Raw genomic sequence first — 13,133 nt, 5'->3', positions numbered from 1 at the left:
GTGGCAGAGAGGTAACTCGATAACCTTGAGCAGTAAGTTCCTGAAGAATCGAGAGTGGTAGAAACACGTTTTGTAGGTCTCTAAATTCGTGGCGCATGCGCTGATGAGCCCAAGTTCGAAGCAGCTAAAAGGTTACATCATACTGGTGATTTTTAAAAATCGATAAATTTCTTTTCTATGCGAAATAATGATTTGATTCTTTAAAAAAAACATTCCATTAACAATTACTAAATCAAAAATATGGAACACCAGCTTTTGTTTGCCATATGTGACCAACCCATTATAAAGTTCGCAATTTAATCATTCTTTTTTATTGTATTGCATTTCAATTTGATTTAATTCTGCTATTGTTTCAACAATTTTAATAACGCCAATATTGACCTTCAAATTGAAAGTCGGCACAACGAGTATAGGTGCATATGAGAAAGTGCGAAGAAAATTTTCTTTGAGTTAAATTTTTTTACCAGAAGTCAATCAGAATTCAAAGAATATTTAGTACAGCTATTTTCACTGCTATTATCTGTTATATAATATATGACTTATAATTTCTTCTTTCATTTAAGTCAATTCTCAAGGTGTTGAAAATAAGTTCCCAAAAATCAACTTTTCTTGTAAATGCATTAATCCTACATATCTGGAATTTTGAAAATTGTTTACGTAGTATGACATGAACGTCTAAAAATAAGGAAACTGTTCCATTTTTGTTTTCCATTTGTCAAGATTTTTAGATCTTTAGTTATCTATCGTGACTTGCACTGATAAATAATCGACCGTATAAACAAATTTGAAGGACCTTTTCCTAGTATTTCCTAGTACAAATTTTACAACATACACTCCATAGTGTATACATCTATCTATCATCATTTGAACTGTCTCAATTACGTATTTCCTACGTTAAAAATTCTCGAAAAATTGCCCTGTTCCTCGAGGAGCAGCTCGCTTTAAGTCGCACAAGTTCGAGGTCGAGTTCGTGTCCGTGAACGTGATCACCTTGAACCAATGAGGCAAAGACCTTTAACGGCAACGTTACCTTGAAAGTTAGCACACGCTAAGGCGACTCGTTAAAATGGACAGGTATGGGTCAGTGAAGTCCCTTCACTTCGCGAAGTTGTTCCAAAAAGAAAACCAAAACTTTGGGTAGAGGGAGACCTGGCGGCCTGGAATGCAGTTCGTCTGACCTAAACACCTTGTTAGGAGTTTCGAGTAGTTAGTCTGGTAAACCATGTTTGGTTGGTGCGTTCCATTCACGTAGAATTTTTTTAACTGAAACGCTATCATTAGGAAGACAGGTTCATGACATTATGGGCAGATTATGATGTGAAACACTTTTCAACATACATATTATACAGGCTATCTTGTTTGTACTGATCGATTTAATCCTTTCATACCTAGCATGCATTGTAATAATCGTGGAATTCAAGTTTATTTATTCTGATAAGGTAAATCGTCTCAACAAATAATAAGTTTCACATTTCTTTAAATGGCTCTCATAGTCTTCTTATCACTGTAAGATTCGCAAGTTTTAAGAATGTTTATTAATATAAAGTAAACAATTTCTTAAGATAATAAATGTTACATTTTATTACTAGTACAACCTCATTATCATGGTACAGTATATGACTTTTAAAAATATTTATTAATATAAATTTTGTTTAAAGGATACTTACAGTCTTCTTTAATGTGCTGTTTTCAAGTGTTTGTTGTTAGTCAGACTTTATGTTCTAAAAAGATAACAATTGATAAAGAAGTCACTATATGAAGTATGTTTAGCCTAGAACTCATTATCACTTGCTCTGTTGATTATCAATTATGATGTAAATATAGGCGTTCTCTATTTGTATATTATAACTATTTAATAATAAAAGAAATATATTTATTTTTACATGTTATAAATATAAAGACTGTAAAATCTAGCAAAGGTTCTTATGCCTTTATTAATACGAAGTGAATAAAAATTGAAAAAATTTATTTAAGAATTACACATCCATCTTTTATGTTACACATACATAGATGCTCTGAAATTGTATAATTTGTATGATTACCATAAATGTCACTACATGAATTATGTGATAATCTAACCATACGAAAATCAAGGAAATACTAATATTTAAAATAGAGATGTTCTGTAATTGTTCAATTTATATGATTATCATAAAGGTCGCCACAGGAGCAACGCTGTAATCCTACTATACAATAATCAATGGAATATGTACATACAAAATATAGATGCTTCCTATTAAGATAATTTATATGATTACCATAAGCACATATGAGCCGTTCACTGCACAAATCGATTAATTCCACCAGTCACGTGAAAAGTGTAACAATACTGACGATTATTTCTTGGCTATTCTTTCTCATTAATTTTATATAACGTCAGATGAGAGCTACATCCGTGTTTCTTCATTCTACAATATTTATCTGAATTTATATTATGAAGGAAAATTTAGACAACAATGTAAGTACATTGTTACATCGCATTTTCAACTTTTTATTTTATGAAGTTAATCGATTTGCACAATGATCGGTTCATATATATATATATATATGATTATACGTGAAATAAATACTTAATATCAAATACAAATATCTTGTACTAGTATAATTCGCACATTTTTCTTAAAGCCCACCACATGGGCTTTTCGATAAACAAAATAGCCGAACCAGGAAGCTAAACTACGAGTATACATACACAGAAATCTCCAACATGCAAAGCTAAATCTCGTTCCCCTGTTAGTCCGTTCCTTTAGCTGTTCCGGCGCTAATCGAGGTAGACCGCGTCGTCTGGCGTTACACAAGGACGGAATCGAGGGCAAAGGGCGTGCAAGCAAGGGTAGCTAAGGCAGCGTTCGACGCACGAAGTAGACGACCAACGCCGGTCCCTAAAGTATATTTGCATTTGCATTCTGTAATTAAACTCCGTCCGTCCGTGGGTTGCTCGTTCTTATGGCGGTTCGTTTTGTCGAAGAAGAGCAATTGCTCGGAATCCTAAATAGCTTCGTCGTGCGCCAGACGCGTGAGCGAGTTATAATGAAACGAATGCCAGCAAAGCACGAAACGGCCAACCAGCCAGCAGCAGGGGTGATTAATCGTTTCGGTCGAACGATCGTCCCGCGAGCTTCATTAAGTAATTAAATTCTCGCCCTCCGCCACCCTACGGGGCTAATGTTTCGATTGATCCGCTCGATTAGAAGAGCTTGGCTGATATCTTTTTCCACCGCCGGTACACTTGCAATCACTTTGCTAGAACTATCGCACTTAATTTATTTTCGAATCAGCAATCCTTGATTTTGTTCTTTTTGGATTTATATTGTTTATACTTCGAACTTAGAGGGAGACTTTTCATATTTTTAATCCTTTCACTGCCAACTATGAGATGTCTCCTATAGTTCGATTTGAATGAAACTATTTAAGGGATGTGTTTAGAACCTTTTGAGTCATGAATTATTGCAAAAGAAGATCGTAAATTGTCTTTTTAAAACAATATATTTAATATCATCTTTTATTATCAAAATAATAGCCTACATTACACGTCTGTATTAAATCTTGGCCCCCCAAGGCAAAACGCTTCAAATTTCCCTGGCAGTGAATGGGTTAATATTTATTTTTGAATTCGTATGGGAAATAGTTCAGAAGAGTTTTTTTTGTTTAACTTTGTACAGGTTTCCATTATTAGCTTACATGTGTAATTTTATTTTTTGTATGAGTTGTTATTTTTGAAAAGTTTAGCTAAGGAAGACCATACTTCCTAATGACTGAAACATTCTAATTGAATTCATTTTTATGAATCGTTCGATGAAAGCAACAATCGAATGTTATTCAAGAATTTATTGTTTATTGAAATAAAATCCTTATTGAAAAATAAATGTAGAAAAAGAACTGCAAACAAACAGAAATACAATTTATTAAAGAAATTTGAAATACAAAATGGTCAATTAATTCTATAAATTTTTGGCCCGAATAGACCAATACTAATAGTATATATAATCCAGGTGTGGAAGAAATTAGAAAACGAGTAAGTATTAAAAGAAGAAACGTAAATATAAAGTGACTAGAGGAACAAGAAGAATTTTCTTTTTACTCAAAGAAGAAAAATGTAGGACTGAGGAGGTTATCTCTTGCACTAGCAAATCCTTTTTTATTATACAGAGTACCAAATTAGGATGCTTAAGTGTCTACCTAATAAAAACCTATAACTTCTAACAACAACTTTTCAAAAAGATTATATCTTGAATATATCAATGGATAAAGTATTCCATAAAAATCAAAAGTATTAAACGATCCATATAAATGCATCCGTATAAAAAGAATTCCATATAAATAAAAAATATTGATTGATCAATTAAATCATTTACTCCCTTAAAAGAGTACATAATTTTCTATAAAAGATCATTCTCGTTTAAGGAAATAATTCATCATAACACCCAATTTCTCCAGAATGATTAAGAAACCATTTCAGCAGGAATGCTTGCGTTAATATGCCCAGAATGAATTACCTTCCTGCCCGGTAGCGCGAGGGTTAACACCACCCTTTGCATACTACAGTTTGCGGACGCGCACCATTCCAATGATACTTTGAGCAACGAAACAGCAAACGTTTCCTCGAATTCAATTAAACTTTGACGAATAATAGATGTAAGGTTATTAAATTTTCCTCGTATTTGTCTAGTGAAAATACGCGCGAAAATTAATCAAATTCATCGCGCCATAACTCCTTCTGCTAACACAAGCTTAAAGAATTCTTTGAATCTGCGTAAACTTTCAACGAGGTGCTAAATACGATAAAATTGTCAGACGCAGCGATCGTTGGACAAATTGCAGCCTCACTTCAGCAAATTCGCGGTATGCGCGGCTTAAATAATGAACGGCTTACGCAAATGGCGAAAGTAAAAGGAAAAACTTCGCCTTGAAGCGTGCAACTGGTTCGACCTTCGAGGCCAAATTATTTCCTCGAATCACCAAATGTTACTTGTCGCAATGCTAATTCACGCAACTAATAATAATCGAGAAGTCTGCGGTTACGTGACATACGAATAATCAGCATACCTTTTGTTATCCCCTCACCCTTTAATTTACTCTATCTAATTAAAAAAACAACTAATTATTTAGACTTCTTATGTAGAGTTTACAGAAATATTAATTTTATTTTTATAAATTTAAAATAGATTCTATATCATAAATGATTTGTAAAAAGAAGTGAGATCCGACAAAAAACTTCAAAAAAGTAAAAAAATTACGTCAAGTACATGAAAATGTTGAGGACTCAAGGAGTTATCATTGAAAAATAGAAGATCCCCATAAAAAAACTACAAAAAAGTAAAAAAAGATGCGAAATCGAAATGAGCTGCCAGATGATTTGCCTAGATTTCCGCGGCCTGGAAGTCAAATGGTTGGCGTGGCCAGGCAAGGTCAAAGTGTCGATGAATAAGAATTATTTTAAAACGCAAAATAATGAAAATGTACTCATATTGTCAGAGTTTTAAACTGACAAATTATCTGAAAGCTTGCGAGAGTAAAGGTATTGGCGTCGATGAATGACCTTAGAAATATTTTAAAACCCAATACAATGAAAGTGTATTCATAATATTGTCGGAGTTTTAAATTGACAAATTACCTGAAAGTGTGACAGAGAAAGTATGGGTATTGATGATCTGAGAATGCCTTGCCTGGCCACGCCAAGCATTTGACTTCCAGGCCGCGGAAATCTAGGCAAAACACCTGGCAGCTCATTTCGATTTCACATCTTTTTTTACTTTCTTGTAGTTTTTTTATGGGGATCTTCTAGTTTTCAATGATAACTCCTTGAGTCCTCCACATTTTCATGTACTTGGCGTAATTTTTCGACTTTTTTGAAGTTTTTTGTTATATTAACTAGTAAATATTGTTTGGACTATATCTATCTTAGAGACTTCCGAGAATATGTAAAATATCATTGATTATAAAAAAAGAAGTTAAGAAACTACAATTTCACTGAAAAGTTTTTTGGGAAATTGATCGGTGTACGAATACATTCTACACCCACTGTATATACTCGATACTTCGTTTGTGTAAAAGGAACTGCAGTCGAAGAAAAAAGGATAGAACAATTTAATTACATAAGACTGATACTGTTATATAACTGTTAGTTTTACTTTATTATTATTTTTTAAATTTATTTGATCAAAAATCGAAAGAAAACCGTTATGAATTGTGTTGTTATTGATTTAACAATGTCATTGTGTTGCCACTGGCATGTGTCACACCTGACAGAGCGAACAATTAATTTGTTTCTTCAACTAATTGATTTCCTTATATTATGATTTTATAATACGTCAATCAATTCATGCTGTTTATTTTACAACGTTTTCTTCAATAGTTCTTTCAATAGTAAAGTTTGTTATAGACCAAAGCAGAACTTCAATTATAATTAAAGTGATGATGGTTCAAAAACTTGTATGAACTTGTTTTTAATTAATTATAATTTTGTAACTGAATGTTGATATTGAAAATGTATTATGAAAATCGCCAATTGAGTCAGGAATAATATTTTAAGTGTTAATATATCATAAGTCAGATATTCCTTGACTATCGTTAACTACAAAAGCAAACAAATATTTATCCTTGATATGTATAAATAAGATACTTTAACGAACAACTATGAAGTAGTTCTGCTATGAGTTAATGAATAAAATAAGGAATTAGTTATTATCATTTGATCAGCAATAATAACTGTTGTTATTGAGGAATGATAACTCTCGTTATCATTACAATTTCCAACGAGATAACCTCGTTAAGTGTGATTTGTGACCGTTTCCGCAAATGGTTTTTCTGTGGTTATCGAAACAAGCATTACTCAATGTCAACCACGATTCCTTATGTACGTTCAAAGCACAATCCAAGTGCATATTCTTGTATGTGTATTAGTTCACAGAGGCGTGTATTTACCGCAAGCATTGAAACTCAGTGTCACATATATTTTCGTTTGCACGCTTAGTTTAAGAGCAGCTGAAAAATCCGAGTTTTACGAGTTACTAGACCGTGTCGGTATGAAATTAAAATTCACACGGTCTCATATTGAAATATGCAAATGTATCTTGTCATGCATTCGCTAAGGACAAATTTTGTCATTGAATTTACAATGTTCTTTGAATATTAAATTATTCCTGCTGATTTACTTCTTCCATAGGTACTTCAATAATTTGTAGTAATACAATTCCTCTTCAAATCTCCTACTTCAAATCTACCACTTTTTGTGACGTTAAAACACCATAAAAAAGAAACTACACTTCTGAATTACAACTTTTGAAAATAAGTATTTCATACGCAGAAATTCCAATTCCAATATTTAGTTAAGGAAAGGTAAATGATTCTAAACAATCTGTGAGTACAAATAACGATCGAACGAACTGAATTCTAGAGTGATGTTAAAAATCAGCTTTTTTTCGTTAAACAGAATGAAAAAAAAATGTTTCTATCCATCAATCGTTTGATGTCTACGAAGTACCGCAGTGCTAGATTTTTGGCAAATTCGAAAATTTGTGAAAGCTGTGAAGATTCAAAGAGAACGGAGCATAAAGGGAGTAGTATACATACATCGACACGGTTCGAGTGTTCCTTTATAGTCCAAACTAGGGTAATACTTTTATCTTTATCAGTTTTTTTTATGCTTGGACAAAAAGTGAATTCTTTACTAAAAAATCGAATTTTCATTTAAAACGTTACAACTTCGTCAATTTAGTAATTTGTTTACTTTTCCAAAGTCACGGTATAAAAAGCTACCTGATGATTATAAACTATTTCAGCCTGAAGTAGAGATATCCATCCCATCATACAGGTGTTCTTTTTCGTTTAGCAAGAAATCGACATTATTTATTTTATCGATACACGAAAGTATGTTCTTTATAATAATAATATGCATATTTAATGACAAAACCATGAGACCTGTTTGTTCTATCTTTTACTTGGAATAAATTCTCAAAAAACTCTTACTTTTCAACCAAATAGAACTGATTAGCTTTTTAATGTGTCAGAACTGAAGTTTATGAGTTCGGCTTGAATCGTGGTCCGAGCAAGACGTATTTACGTGTTCGTGCCAACGAGTCTATTCAGCTATTTACAGTGTCAGCATTGTGTCTGTGTAACAATAATATGTGATTTAGTTTTCATTCTACGTTATCTTAGTGTTAAAACTTTCCGTGTATTCCGAAAAGCACAACGAAGCCTCTGACTACAGGAGCTTCATTGTCTCACACTCCTCAAAAAGTCATGGATTCCACAGTACAGAAAATCACCTACCACAACCTCCTACGCTCAAATGACTCAAAGAGTACAATTTCCAACGAGAGAACAAGCAATAGTACTTGATGCAATCGAAGGAATTTCAATTCGTGAATACACCTTGGCTATCGGAAAAAATGATTGATCCTATAAATATCAGATTTGTGTCTCGTATCTCGCAAAGCCGTGTCTGTTTATATTTAAGCAGCAAGGAAATAGCCGACAAGTTAACTGAGAATCCTACCAAAGCACACACTCTAACAATCAGGCCACTAATCCTATCCAACGTCTGTTCCATTATACCATACAACATTACATCATTACAGAAGAACTCTCAAAACTTAGTATCCACCCGGTATCCCCAATCACTTTCATTAGAGCAGGTATGAATGACCCCGGTTTTTCCCACGTCTTAAGTTTTCGGAGACAAATGTATATACAACCAGATGAAGTACCAGAAATTCCAGAGTCTCTCTCGATTAATAACGACAATACTGACTACTGGATTTACTTAACGACGGAAAAATTAACATGCTTTCTATGCAAGGAAGAAGGTCACCTTGCCAGATCCTGCAAAAATGTAACCCCAGCACTACAACCGTCAACCAGTAAAGATGCTGTAGCGGCTAGCTGTAATCGTTTGAAAAGACTTCGAACGTGCAAACGGCTAGCACGGTTTATGACACGAACCATAGCAGAACTATTTTTTAGAAAGCCGTTGTAACGAATAGAGTTTTTGTAAAGCATGCACGTAGCTAGGGTTTGCCAACGGCCTCGATAGTTAAGCGCTAGTGTCATAAACCCTGAGTTTCTTCAAGGGTCTTCGACGAGAGGTCAGGCGACCATCGGCTGGTCCCGCCATAGATCTAGGACCCTGGGAAATTCCGCTGCATTGCCACCTTCTTCAGCAAACGCTACCTCTGCCAAATGGCATCCCCGCAAGACAACGGGCCATGGGCACCCTGAGGGGGCACGCCACGATTTGGCGGGACTTGACGAGTTAGTCTGGTACGAGTCACCCTTGGAGACAGTCGCAAAAATAAACGGAATTTCTCCTACCAGTGATCTATCAATTAAACACGTCAATCATTACCATCCCTTCAATGCCATTACAGAACCCAAACCAACGAAGCCACTGACAGCGCCTCCAACCGAACTATCGATAGATACACCAACAATTAAAACCGGCACTAAAAGAGCACTTTCACAGACTTCATTCGAAAACGTTCTAGAATACGTAACTCTGGACGACCTGAATTTTATGTAAGACTCCGACAACTATTCTAAACGCAAAAAAAAACATCAACGCTCACAAAAAAAACGACACGATCCATTTCACCCAACCCAAACTGCGAAAAAATAGACGAAATGCTTAGACCAGCCAAAGAAGAAATTGAACACAACGGTACCAAATACATTTTAAACTACGATCAATTAAAAAATTTTTTGGAAAACGCGTATGGATCACCCGATCCAACCGAAATATCAAGAACATTTACAACAAACACACAGGCCCAAATAGAAATGATGAGAAATGTATAACCTCTCCTGAAAGAACGCAGTATAAAAAACAGATTCCATAGATTATGCAAAAAACTGGCCACTCAACCTCAGGATTCCCGCAGTAACAACGGATCATCAGACATTGACAGTGACATTTCATGAATTACCAAGACAAAAAAGAAGAACCACATGACCAAAAATAGTACAATAAAACATTAATAGATTCCACACTCACCTCCCCAGGAGAAGATTTAATTTTGACAAACAACTAGCAATGGTCTACCAAGGAGCTTCACTGCAGCATCAAACAAAAAAAATAAAAAAAAAAATATACATGTCGAATTGAGTAACCTTCTCCTTTTCGAAGTCAGTTAAAAATAGTCCCATTGTAATCGATCACTGGACTTCTCTGGCTTACGACTAATGTTTTGGAATACAAGAAGCATAGTTCTACGCAAAGAAGAATTAACTATCAAATTGAAAAACGTTGACATTTTCGTTGGTGTCGAGTCGTGGCTAAAACCGGACAAAGAGTTTAAGTTTCCAGGCTTTAATATATATAGGAAGGATAGGTTACATTCATCTAGTGGAGGTATCGTAGTTTTATTACGTAAAAACATTGCATTTTCGAAAGTCACTCAGATAAACATTTCCGATAACACAATCGAAATGTGTGGCGTCCGCTTAACAAACATCAACCCCACCTTTAAAATAATAATAGGATATAGTTACTAATGTAGGGGACGACAAAAACTGTATTTTAATGGGCGATTTTAATTCTCACCACAGAAACTGGAACTGCGCTAACTCCGATAGCAATGGTGAAAGGTTTTTGCAAGCCATTGATAACCACGATCTCTTTCTCCATAACTCAAATACAATTTCGCAAATAGATTTTCATAGAAATAAGAAATCCAACATCGACCTCATACTATCAACAACGGGCATTGCAGATAAAATCTCGGTTAACGTGCAAGATGATCCTCTCGGTTCTGATCATTACTCTATTCACGTAAATATTAATGTCGATAAAAATTTCTACCAAAAAGAAAACTCTTAAAATAAATTCTATTCGTACCAAACGGGATAAAGTTCTTGATTGTCTAGACCTCTAGACAATGCTTATTCCGAATTCTTTTCGCCAAACTTTGAGTTAATGTTGGCGAGCGATAAATACAGAGTATTTTTAAACACAGTAACTGACTCAATCAAGGACAATACTCCCCTCCAAAAAATACTTAAACAATCTTATATATACAACAATCCAGTTTCGTGGTTGGATGAAGAATGCAATAAGATCAAGAGACTAAGAAAGGCTGCATTGAAAAAATGGGAACACACTTATAATCTCACCGATCTAATAGAGTACAAAAAAAGTACCTCAGGCCAAAAAACTGTTTAAAAAGAAAGAAAGAAAACTTTAAAGAGTTCACAAAAACCCTCAATTTCCGTACAGATTTAAAATACACTTAGAACAAAACTAAAATTTTTAAAAACAAATGGGCCAATATGATCCCAACGAACGTCAAGTCAAATCTACAAAATGAAAATCTGGTCAACTCCGCTCTCAACAAGATTAGCCCACCATGGGTACCCACCGATGCATCTTATGAACCTATTTCTTATCCGGACGAATTTTTTGATCAGTATTTTAATTTAACCGAATTTAATCTTGCACTAAATGAACGGAATCCCAATTCATCTCCAGGTTTAGATGGAATCAATTATGATGTAATAAAAAAACTACCGTTAAAATATAAATTAATTTTGCTGGATATCTATAACCAAATGTACTCTAACAGTGACTTTCCGTCAGAATGGCAACACTCGTGCATTCATTTCATCGAGAAACCAGACCGCCGAAGTGTTCGTCCAATAGCACTTTCTTCATGTTTCTGTAAGCTTTTAGAAACTCTAATTAAAAATAGTGGCATAATACAATGGTGGCTTGAATTCAATAATTTACTACCGCTCAGCCAAACTGGGTTTCGCAAAGGCCAATCGTGTATTGACAACATTGTCAACCTAACTCTATTCGTCGAAGATGGTTTCAATAAAAAAAAGATACAATTGCGGCGTTTTTAGATGTTCAAGGAGCCTTTGATAATGTTAATAGCGTCATTCTAATAAACAAACTGGCTTCGTTAGACTGTTCAACTCAATTAATAAAATTTGTTAAATTTCTCACTTACTCGCTTGATCTATAAAGGTGTCCCGCAGGGGGGTGTTCTAAGTCCCCTACTCTACTTAATATATGTTTCAGATATAACGAAAAATCTATCTAAATGTGTGTCCATCTCCCAGTTTGCGGGAGATATTGCAGTGTATTGTAAAACATACTCCATTTCAATAAAAAAAGATTTTCCCGGGTCAAATAGAAATCAAGATAGATAACTGTTTTATAAAATCGTGCAGCGTCACTCGATTTTTAGGAGAACTCTTCGATTATAAATTAAATTTTATACCTCACCTTTGTCATGTACAAAAAAGAAGTATGGAGGCACTAAACATCATTAAATTTCTAACGGGCACATGGTGGGGCTCAGATCCAGACACACTCATAGTTTTATATAAAAATCTAGTTCGTTCACACATAGACTTTGCATGTTATATTTATTTTCCAACACAGAAAAACTTGAAAGAAAAGCTAGAGAGAATACAGTACTCTGCAATAAAAAGTGCTTTAGGCTATCACGAATATTCTATTAGCGGAATCAAAGCTGCAACTCATCAGCAGCCGTATCACATATCTGTGCGACAACTACCTGATAAAAGCACTATCCAATTCTGGTATTCAAATAAGTAAAACGATCAATGATTTTCACTCACGAAACAAAAAGGTCAAATTAAAAAAAAAAGAAACTAATAGTAGAATGCGTTAACAACATCATAAATAGCACAAATATTCTTCATACTTCCAGTCGCTATGGTATTTTTTGCTATGATTACAATACTATTACCACCTCCGTTCCATTTAACATCGAATTAAACCATTCCCTTAAGGGGTTTGGAACATTACAAAATGAAAAAAGTACTTTTTTTTTATATTTTTTTATTACAATGTAAGCGATTCTGAACAATTCTACGCAAAGAAAATTGAATTTGGAGCATAGAAGTGGTAAAAAAATTAAAAAAAAAAAAAAGTTCGACGACACAAAGTTAGTAAAAAGAACGCGATAAAACTGTAAAAAATATAAGAAAATACAACTGACAACTTCCTCGAAGAGAAAACAACGACAGTCAATATTGCGGAAGACCGGAAGCGCGGTTACCTTGATCACAGCCATAGGGTATTGTTTTCTAGGGTAAAGAAGACAGTAAATTTCCGAAAAACCAGTGTTTTAATCGATTTTGATAAAATTAAATACGATTTG

The 13,133-nt window shown here is 34.2% G+C and overlaps 1 protein-coding gene across 3 annotated transcripts in view; it reads right to left on the bottom strand.

Moving 5' to 3' along the window:
* LOC128872653 (glutamate receptor 1) overlaps nt 1-13,133 on the bottom strand; it is a 648,027-nt gene that overhangs the window by 156,151 nt on the left and 478,743 nt on the right. The gene's annotated exons all lie outside the window — the stretch shown is intronic.

This window comes from Hylaeus volcanicus, chromosome 2 (assembly GCF_026283585.1).
Source record: "Hylaeus volcanicus isolate JK05 chromosome 2, UHH_iyHylVolc1.0_haploid, whole genome shotgun sequence".
Lineage (NCBI taxonomy): Eukaryota > Metazoa > Arthropoda > Insecta > Hymenoptera > Colletidae > Hylaeus > Hylaeus volcanicus.
Note: the sequence above shows the minus strand (reverse complement) of the source record. Positions and strands in the feature narration are given on the sequence as shown.